This window comes from Amblyomma maculatum, chromosome 3 (genome assembly GCF_055883805.1).
Source record: "Amblyomma maculatum isolate TAMU_Amacu chromosome 3, ASM5588380v1, whole genome shotgun sequence".
In the NCBI taxonomy this organism is placed as follows: Eukaryota; Metazoa; Arthropoda; class Arachnida; order Ixodida; family Ixodidae; genus Amblyomma; species Amblyomma maculatum.
Window position 1 is genome coordinate 157,679,876 of NC_139346.1, and position 10,473 is coordinate 157,690,348.

A 10,473-nucleotide genomic window follows, 5' to 3' on the forward strand; every position below is an offset into this window, starting at 1 on the left:
CCGTCCTTTTGCAAAATTCCAGACAGCCGTTTTGCTGTCGCTGATTATAGTTTTGGCCTGTGTACCAGTGCATGCGAGCGCTATTACGACCTCTTCAGCTGTACTAATGCTAATGTCACGGGTGCGTGTTGAGGCCGCAATTTTAGGTGCACCTTCTCCGTTTACTACTGCCGAGACAGCTGCTCCGTGTCGTCCGCAAGCAACTTCATCGACTGCTTTGCGTTTCATTCTTTTAGCGATGGCTTTGGCTCTGTGTTCGCAGCTGGTGAGGTTAAGAAATGATGACGTCATTCATGACGTGGCGATTCTTCGAGCTTGTGGTAATTTTGCTGAGAGTAGAAGGTGGAAGTAATAAAGAAAACTTTTAATCGGTTCGCCGAATTCTTTTCCAGCTGTTCTAAGGCTTTTAGCGAACTGTGTTATACTAATGACGCGCCTGCATTTATACATATGCATTTGCGCTCTGCCCATAAATTTTGGACAGAATAGTTGCTCGAGACCCTCCGGATCTGGGAATCGGGGGCCTTCGCCGTTCGCGCTGGGGCTATTTGCCACTGGTGTATCTGTATCTATTATGTATGCCGTTAGTGCACTCGCTTCGGTGAAGGTCGACGACTATTATGACATGCGTCTCGACTTTTCTTTTAAGGCGAAAGCCTCTTTAGGCTCATGGAACGAAATCCCGTGCGCGAGGTTTGTGCTCGAGATCTGTCATATTCCACAAGATTCCGCGAGATTCGTTCTTGTCTAGCGCTCCTGCCATCTGCAATGCCATACTTCAATGCGCGCCAAGGAACGCCACGCGACAGGAGCGATGGCGTCCCTTCCAAACTCGCACTTACCGGAGAAAATGTGACAGATACTGTGCCTTTCCTGTAAACCAATTATATGTAGCACTGCAACAAACGCCGATAAAAGGCAAACGACAGGAGATGATGAATAGGCCTTCGCCCTTCTCCTCTTAAGAGACATCTAAGAGACCCTCCAATTCTTTTTTAAATTTTCATTCTCAGTTCTGCTCTGCCTGCACGAGGAAGCTGTGGCGGCTCAGCTAAAGCTAGTTGGCAGGCCAGCGCATTTTCTCTGCTTCCTTCCTACAGTAGCAACAACACACATGCTTTTTGGCGGTAAGAAAAATTCATTTCAAGGATCCGTACGATAAACAAAAAACTAGATGTCGTTGTCACCATCGCTTGCCGTGACCGAAAAATTTCGACGTGACAAATTCACGAACAGGAGAAAAATGTTCGCACTGACGTCGATTTTCTCACGGGGGTCCTTGTAATCAATGTAAATAATAAGAGGGGTGAGGGGGGGGGGGGGGGGGGCATTGAACAGGCGGTGCTGAAGGTTATATCGCATCTTAAGGCGAATGTTTAGCGTTGCCCTAATCTCTCTGTCGGGCGGTGTTATGCGTGAGATAGCATAGAGGCACCGATTAATAGACAATAGGTTAAACTAAGTGCATGCACGTGATATATATGAACGAGGACCCGCAACAGGAGCAGCAGGTTGCAGCCAATAACACTGTCGCGTAATGCCCTTAAAGGCGGAGTTTAAGTTTTTCACAGTTTAGCCGCTGTGCTACTGCTCTGAAAAATGCCTTGATGGTAGCATATCCCTCGTTTGTAATCGGGAAGTATTCGCGGTAATTTTAGCTGTTGCAAGCGAGCTGCATTATTTCTTCAAAAGCAAGTTTTTTTGTTTTTTTTTTTTAATCGAGAGCACAGCGTGTATTCGGCGAAGAAGTTACGCCAGTTAGCCGCACAAACGCGCCAGGAAACGGCATGAACAGCCCGAAGACAAATAGGACGCTTTCTTAATGCCGCTTCTGCGCTAAGCGAAAGCGGCGGGGCTTGAGATTTCAGGGTCTTTATTTACGCTTCAGATTACTTGCTCCTGAGAAGGTTGCCATGACAGCTCTTTAGGTCGTGTATAATCCTACGCACCTATTAATACCCGTCAAAAAGTGCACTGTGTAGCCTGACAGGCCTTTTTTGTGTCCTAAAGAGGTAGAAAGTGTTGACGTCAGCATACCAGAAGGCTCGTACGACGATGCTGTCACACTAAAGGTGAGCGCATACTGAATATTATTTACATCTTACGTGGCAAATCTTAGACGTTGATTACGCGGTCTTTGCATAAACAATCCATAAGGGGTGAAAATATCGGTATTGGTGGATGCAACTTATGCGAACGGGGCGAGGAACGAGCGCGCGCTTTCCTTGTGCATGAACGGCGGTAGCAGAAGCGGTGCAGTAAGCAAGCAGCTGGCGCGCCCAGTGATGTGCGGCGGTAGGTGGAAATGGAATGCCGTCATAAGGTCGCGCTTCCTTTGAGACCGGCTGTGCCACATTAAGGGATGACTCGCCGATGCGCAATACAATTCTTTCTCGATTTGCATTTTGAAACGGAAGCTTCGCTACGCCAGCCAGCTCGAGCCTTCAGCGTCAGTGTCGGTGGGTACCTGAAAGAGCGCCACCTCGGGTCTCTCCTTTCATGTGGGAGGGTGACATTAGAATCATCCTGCCATGACATTTGAATTCACGTTACCCCTATGCCCCGGGCAGGAGCTGCCAACTCGGGTCGCTCCTTTCCTATGGGAGGGTGATATCAGAATCAGCCCGCAAGAACCCTTCCCACTGAGCACAGAATATCTTGTAGCTGTCTTGATATGTCTATATTGGTCACATATATCTTGAGCTATCAAAGACATCTACAAGACGTCGCTTGGTGCTAGTCTAGAAGACATCATCGGCAAGATGTCTGGAATCTGTCTAGTGAAGAATTTTTATGTCTTCAGCTACGCAAGATAGTTATTAGCCGGCTAACGCCAGATGTCTTCTAGAGTTCTGCTTCAGAAGTCTACCATACTTCCTAACAAGACGTTTCAGGGTCACATATGCGCCTATAGTGCAATATGTACACAATTTAACTGGACGACACTGTTCTGCATACTCTAAGTATAAATTGTCGAAGGTTTGTTCTAGCAATTTTTCAGCTTGCAAAATACTGTATCCAAAGTGCCTGCGCTTTTGAATTAAGCATGCAATTTGGGCTGTTTCCAGCATGCAGGACCAATATGGCACCAAGAAATGCTGTTTAGGCGATGGGTATCTGAACATAATGTACAAAAGCCGCTGACACCTTCATTTCTGCAGCCGACAGCCACACGCGTACTGTGTTCGACCTCACTCGGCGCAGTCCAGTCCGCCGGAAGACTCCAAACTCCGAGTGTTCACAACGACAAAGTAAGCTAGCGATGTATCCGTGTGTGATAAAAGCCAGTAGTTCGCACAGAGGAAAGATTTGCTGCGCCGATGTTAATACGGAACGCCAGCTATGCACGATCCGCCATTCCCAAACTTCGCGCGCCGTGGCCTTTTCGCACCCCTCCTCTTTACAGCGAGATAGAAAATAGTGCGCCAAAATAATTACGCGAGACGCAGGTTGTATTTACCGTTTTGAAACAAATACGTCATAAGCAACAGTTACATTTTACTTGTATAGCTTGTTTTATGAAATATATTTCAGATTTCTATTGTTTTTAAAGTTATTGTATCAATGCGCTGCTCGGAGCTGGCCATTTCAAATTTTCGTCGTGTCTAGTCGTGTCTGCACGACTAGGCCGTTTGTTTGTGACCGCGTTGAAAATGTATCCCGCACAGCGGCTGCTACTTCTGGCTGCAAGGCAAGCTTCGCTGGGTGAGTAAGAAATTGTTTCTTCTAAATGAGTCACTTAATGGAGCAGTAAAGTGACTGAGTGTTTTCTTTTTACGATAAAAATGCTGCAAGGACCGTTGTTTGCATCCGCCGGCGCAGGCTGTATGGGCGAGCAAGATAGCGCGCGCGGACCGTTTAGTCAGTACGAAAGGCGGTGTTTTATGGCGCATCTATAGTTTTGTGCATGCAGGAAGGTTTTTCGCTTGTAATTCTACTCGCCGCGTTTCGTGAACTGCCATTGGTGGCGGAACCTCGCGATGTAATTCTTCAAAATGAGCTTGGCGATCCGACGTCTTTCGTTGATTGCCGCTGGTTCTAACACTTTCCCAGGAAACACAACTGAGCACGAAAGTCTGCATGCTTAGTGTGGCCTTCACTCTGCAGCAAGATACAGAAAATACGCACCGTCGAGTGGAAGCCGTGCATTGTTTCTCAGCCTGCAGAGCTTACGCGCTAAGTTATGCCGCGGTTGCGAAAAAGAAAGAGAACGATCTCAATAAGCCGCCTTAGAGGGGAGGGTAAGGTGCATTCTGGCCACAGCGACTCTCCCAACTGCTAGCAAAATACTCTCGGCCTGTTCACAGGCACAAGTTGAAACACATAGCGAGATAGGAACGGCGTACGAACATTCTGCAGTGATTTAATTTTAATAGTTCATAAAATGTTTATAGTCAGCCATTACATTGCCGTGATTAAGTGGTTTTACATTTTCATATAGTCAGAAAGCACAATTTAGTTCTTTTTAAGTTCCTGAACTGCATGCTGTGTGATGTGCTGGTGCTCTATTTGCTTTGGTCCTCAGTTTTTTTTTTTTTTTTATTCGCGGAAATGTTTTAAGAAATTAAGCTTCAGTTGAATTGGTACAGAAAGAAATCGAAAGCAAATCTTTCAGACGGACCTCATATAACGAAAAGCCTATTATAATACACAAAAACATATCAATTTCATTTGTTTTCTTGCTTCAGGGCCAATAGACTCTTCCTATCCAGAACTGGGAAAAGAAAAGAGAGTACTGAATCATAACTTACTTTTAAGGCGTATAGAATGTAGCCATGTTATAAATGGGTTCAGTGTATGCCTTCTGGCTGTCCTCAACAACAAAGCTGTGACTCCACGCAAACCTTTTGATAGCATATGGACTCCTCCCGAAGTGAAGGTGTTTGGCATCAAAGGTGAAATACCTTCATTTAATTTCAGTTCAGTTCAGTCATGTCCGACTCTTCGTGACCCTATGGACCATGTCACGCCACGCTTTCCGGTCTCTCACTATCTTCCTAGCATCACATAACTTCCTCTGCAGTGCCTCGAGGATGCCATCTAACCATCGCGTTCGCTGCCTACCCCTTCTCCGGCGACCCTCAACCTTTTCCAGCATCAAATCTTTCTCCAGCGACTCCTCTCTTCTCATCAGATGACCAAAGTAGCTGAGCTTTAACTTTAGAATTAATTAACTTAGAATTAACTTTAGAATTTAGAATTTAATGCTCTTTTTCACATTGTGCTGTTGTGTCTGTGTTTGGTGCTCTTGTTATTTTGTGTCTGCGGGAATTTTCATGTAAACAAAACACTTACCCAACAGCTCAAGCAAGTGAGCTATGCATTCTTTTTTTTTTTTTTTTGCTCTGGGTGCATGCTCACTGTTTAAAATATTGCCTTCATTTGTTCTAGGAAAACCTGGTGATGCATACATACGTAGGTACCTACATATATACATGCATAGATACATACATAGGTAATGCATCCATACATAGATACATGATACATAGATTTATTTCTTCTCTACATATGTCGAATGAAACACTTAGTAAACTCAGAGGCAGGAACCTTACCCAGCATAGAAAGTGACTCTCAATAAAAAAAGAAATGTATAAATCAGGAAAATGGTGGTTCTCTTCAGGTGTGTCTGTTGGTGAAGACAAGAAAATGTTTTAGCCTTCGAGGTCGTCAAGGAGTTATTAATATACATATATTATACTCAGCACTATTTTGTGCTGCTAGTGCGTGTCTTGGTTAAACATATTTCTATTGTGTACTCAGTACTCTCAACCTTGTGTGACATATTTTGAGGTTAAATTCTTATCCTATGTTTTGTAGTCAGTGATTTGCTTTATTAAACTTCACAAGAAATCTTTAAAGCATTGCAACACCTTGCAGGTTGCCACCACCTCCACGGCTGCCTAGCAACTATCCTTTTCCTGTCTGTGCTGCAAACACAACTTAGCAATGAGGGCCACTGGACTGACATCTCACTGGGCAGTCGCGGGCTACTGACTGAATACACAGGTATGGTTTGACTGTGCCAAAAACTTAGAGTTGCCAACAGTGGGACTTTTTCCTTCTGTTTGGGAGCTCATATATCTAAATCGTGCTTTTGATTTTAATCCTGGCAGGTGTGACATGGAAAGCCTTCAACACCAATGAAACTTAGTTTTGCCGACGTCACAAAAGAGTGGTTGGTGTTTGCCTTGTGACAAAGACCAAGTCCACATCTAAAGGCGCTGCACAGCCACCATGAACAGTGCCACAATAGCAAGCAGCTGGGATCAAGGCACCTTCTGTGCTCATTTACAACTCAAGTTTGAAGCTTTGTAATTTTGCAAAGGTAGGCCTCCAACAATTGACAGAGAGGAGCCTCCCAATCAATTGAGCCACAAAGGAATTCCCCCTTTCATGGCAGTAGGTGACAAAAAGAGGCAGTGCAGCTGGTGTTCAGTACCGATAAAGAAAAAGCTGCCCAGCCTAGTTAGCTGTGGACAAGGGCTGAAGTGGTACCAGTGTTGAGAACGATCTGATTGGCAGAAAAGCCTCCTTTGAGGGATATTCGCCCCTTCATTCTTAATTTGTAACTGACTGCAGTGGATCTGATAGCCCCGGAAGTTTTCTTTTTTTTTTTTTTCAATTTTCTCTGCCCTCTAGGGTTGTACAGAATAACAGATGCACAACCCATGCCAGCTCCCTCATTTTACGATGCTTTCATGCCAGAATGTTGGCAGTGGTATTCAGACCTTGTTTTTTTTTCAATGCCTTTTCTCCATGCATAATAACAGGCTATTTAGCGTAACACAGTCGCACACAAGACAGAGGACACCATCAGCACTTACAACTGTTCAGCGGAAAGCAGCCGATATACATAGCCTACTCAGGTGATGCGCACGGGTACAAGGCAACATGGAAACAGCACCATTTTGTCAAACTATGCGTGAGAAATTTTTCTTCAGTCTCATAAGAAAAACCAATTTGCTGCTGACACAGCTGTAACCTGCTTTTTTATATGAAGGGCTTCTAGTGTTTCATGAGCCGTTACCCACAGTTTTCACAATTGGTGCAAACCCTACGGTGCAAGAGAAGTCGCTCACCTTCATTGTTAATGTCTTTTGCATGTTCCCTAAGTTGGCCATTGACGCAGAATCCTGCTTGTGCAAAATAAGATTTTTCTACATGACAGTAGAACTTTATAGACGGTGGTGCACTTTACGAAATGCTGGCCATGTCTCTTCTGACAGCCGACCTGTTTGCTTTCGTAGCTTATGTGATGGCTTAGGTGAGCAAGCTTTCAGGGAGCAGAGGATACCATCTATACATTAAACAGGTTTGAGCTGTGTCAGTGACACTTCAGCTTTTCTTTGAGGCTGAACAGATATTGCTCATACCCGATTTGATAAGATTGGTGCTGTTTTCCTGTTGCCTTGTACATGTGCACATCAGCAGTGAAAGCTATGCATCGACTGCTTTCCCCTAAATAAACAGTTGTAGTAAGTACACGTGGTGTCTTCTTTCTTGTGTGTGTCTGTGTTATGCTAAATACCTTTTTTATTTCTGAAAACCAACTATCTCAGCAGTTAACTTCCTTCTTTTTATACCAGCAGAATGTGAAGAGCAGCACCGTGTGCAACACTGAATTTTATTCTCTTTTTTTTTTTTTTTTTGCTGTGTCTTCTGTACTCCTCGCAAGCTGTTTGCTGCACTACAAAAGGTAAGGGCAGTTGGTGCCATCATGGCTGGTTCATGCTGCCCTTATCTTTTGTAGTGCTGCAAACAGCTTTTGATATGGAATATAGTGGTTGGTATGTACAATGACAGGGATGCGAAACTTTTGCTCCTTCCTTTTTTTTTCCTTATGGTGCCTTCTAGTGTTTCTTGTAGAGTGATGTATGACCCTTACCTGCTACCTTTTCCTTAGTACTTTTTAGTTATGATAGTAGAATGTAACTATGACAGGCATGCAGCCATTGCATTTTTTTTTCAGTGCATTCTAGTCATGCTAATAGGAACAGCAGCAGTGAAGCAGTCTTGGCTTCTTTTTTTTTTTGCAGTGTAGATTTTTTAATGGAATTGATGTCGTGCCTATTGCTCAAGTGTTTGTGCAGTTTCTACAAGATGTATGTATGACCAGCATTCAGTTGGTGACATGCATGCACATATAGTATGAAATGCAACACGTGATGATGGTCCTTTGTGAAAGCGCCTTTTTCTGTATACTGAAGCTTTTTCATTCGAATTTATTGCTTTGTTTTATTTTGTACAAACATTATGCAGATAGTTCGTTCGACCACTCAACCAGTTTTGTACACTTTTGCATACCTATCCCTGTTTATTTCTAGTCATTTCCTGTTCTTGTTTGGAGTATGGATGTTGTCATTCTTTTGTAAAAAGATCATTTTAAGCTTGGAGAGAACTGCATTATTATTTTGTCATTTTCATACCACTTGTAGTGTCTAGTTTCTGTGCTTGTAACTTCGTAGCGCATTGTTTAAAAAAAATCAAATATATGATTTTCACATTTTGTTTCCTAGCACCTTTTGTAGTTATTGCCGAATCTCCCAAAGAGCACCCAACCATGGCTGTCCACCGTACAGTGTGGCATGTTTTGTAACAAAGAATGTGTACAGTTCTCACTTACTGTTTGCAGTTTTAATGTCTGTGAGAATGAATGGCAATGTGCATCATTCTTTACGTGTCATGTGTTCATGAGTTGGCTCTTTCTGGTGTTTTCTTCCTTAGTACAATATTAGGCTTCAGAGAACCACATTTTTTCATTTGCATACTGTTGCTTGTGGCTTTCCTTGCTTTTAACATGCATGAGATTAAGTTGCCTATTTGCAATGTATAATGTTGAGGAAATTAAAGAGTTCTGTAGTTTACTCATCTCATTTTCTAGCATTGGGTGCAGTTACAGCACCTGATGGCCATTAACAGTGAAATGTGGCACGCTTTGTAATAAAAACATACAGTTCTCATTACTAGACAACAGTTGTAGTGCGTGAGTATTAATGATTTACAATTCAGTTTAGCTTGCATCATAACTGAATGTGTGAAAGAGCACTGTGGGTGTGTGACGGCAATGCAGCTTTAGTTGTAGTAGCATCTGGTGAGACTATATTTTTTGTCTGGCAGTGGTGTTGAAAACCTCTACAAATACATAAGCATTTCAGACAGTTTTGCGAGAAATAGCAGGGAATAAATAATTTAGAGCATTGCAGGAGATTCTAGAGCTCATTTTAGACATTCAGAATCTATTTTAATGATCTCTAGATGATGACTTGCAAGACGTCTTGCAGCTTAAAAAAGTGGGTGCATTAGTTGAGCTAGAAGGCAGCTACAAGAAGTACCAAGACATATAAAAACATCTTTCATATCTCGTCAAAGCATCTTTTAAATGTCTATCAGCTGTCTTGGGTGCCACTTCAGATGTCTATAAGGTGACTTGTTTATCTTGGGCAAGATGCCTTATAGCTATCTGCTAGACTGACTTACGTTTAGTAAGTTATTTGTCTTCCAGATTTCTAGGAGATATCTTGCAAGACGTCTTGTAGCCTAAAAAAGTGGGTGCATTAGCTAAGCTACAAGATCACTACAAGAAATATCAAGACATCTGGCAATGTCTTGCATATCTTGTCGAGACATATTATATACGTTTAGTAGCAATCTCAGAGGTCTACTGAGACATCTATCGGGCATCTTGCTTGTCTTGGCAAGACAGTTTATAGCCGTCTCATAGATGGGTTGGTGTTTACTGGGTTTGCATTCACGTAGGCACGCCCATATGGCTTGGTTAAAGCGGGACTATATAGGTGGGTTGGTAGCATACGCTCTCGCGTCATGCCTTTAAAGGATGAGCTTAAGTGTCCCCAATAACGTAGCGCCCTGCACTGATAGGGCGTGATAAGGGAATAATGTAGCAGACAAAATAAGCTTCCGCTTCCATTCACGTTTAACCGAGCTAACCCAAAGCTAATTTTTTTTTTCGCCGATGTGCCGTAAAATCGAGGCTCTGTTTAATCTCGCGGTCAGTGGGTTGCGGCCGCTTTTGCTTCTCAACTGTCTTCACGGGGTTCTTTTCAGTATTGAGGTCATGGCCTTTAATTGACGCCAGGAAAAAAAAAATCATTTTTAAATCAAATTCACTCGGCAACAACAACAACAACAAAAAAAGAGTATATTTCCGCCGAACAAGCACCAGCAAGCCGGAAACAACCACGTATTTCTACTGAAAACAAAAATCAGATGTAGTGGTCCTTCATTTAAGCCTTATTTATATAACTCCCGCAATAAGATGTGTGGCGCTGAAGTCGCAATGGTCGACACGACAGGCCAAGAGACCGGCGGAAGGCTGCGCCTGTATGATCGGCGCGGCGTGCACTGGGGAATCTACGTGCGGACCACGGTGTCCGTGACGTCACGTGCATTCATAGAAGTGAGAGTCTCTTGTGACAAAGCGTCCTGGAAACCCTTTCCAAGTTTCCCTCTGCA

General features: G+C 43.4%; 1 long non-coding RNA gene across 1 annotated transcript; it reads left to right on the forward strand.

Moving 5' to 3' along the window:
* The first annotated feature begins 3,495 nt into the window (after positions 1-3,495).
* On the forward strand, positions 3,496-8,873 carry LOC146196607 (uncharacterized). The gene is made up of 3 exons (XR_014706130.1): positions 3,496-3,705; positions 5,878-6,006; positions 6,114-8,873. It is a non-coding gene; the product is annotated as an uncharacterized LOC146196607 (long non-coding RNA).
* Positions 8,874-10,473: the final 1,600 nt, after the last annotated feature.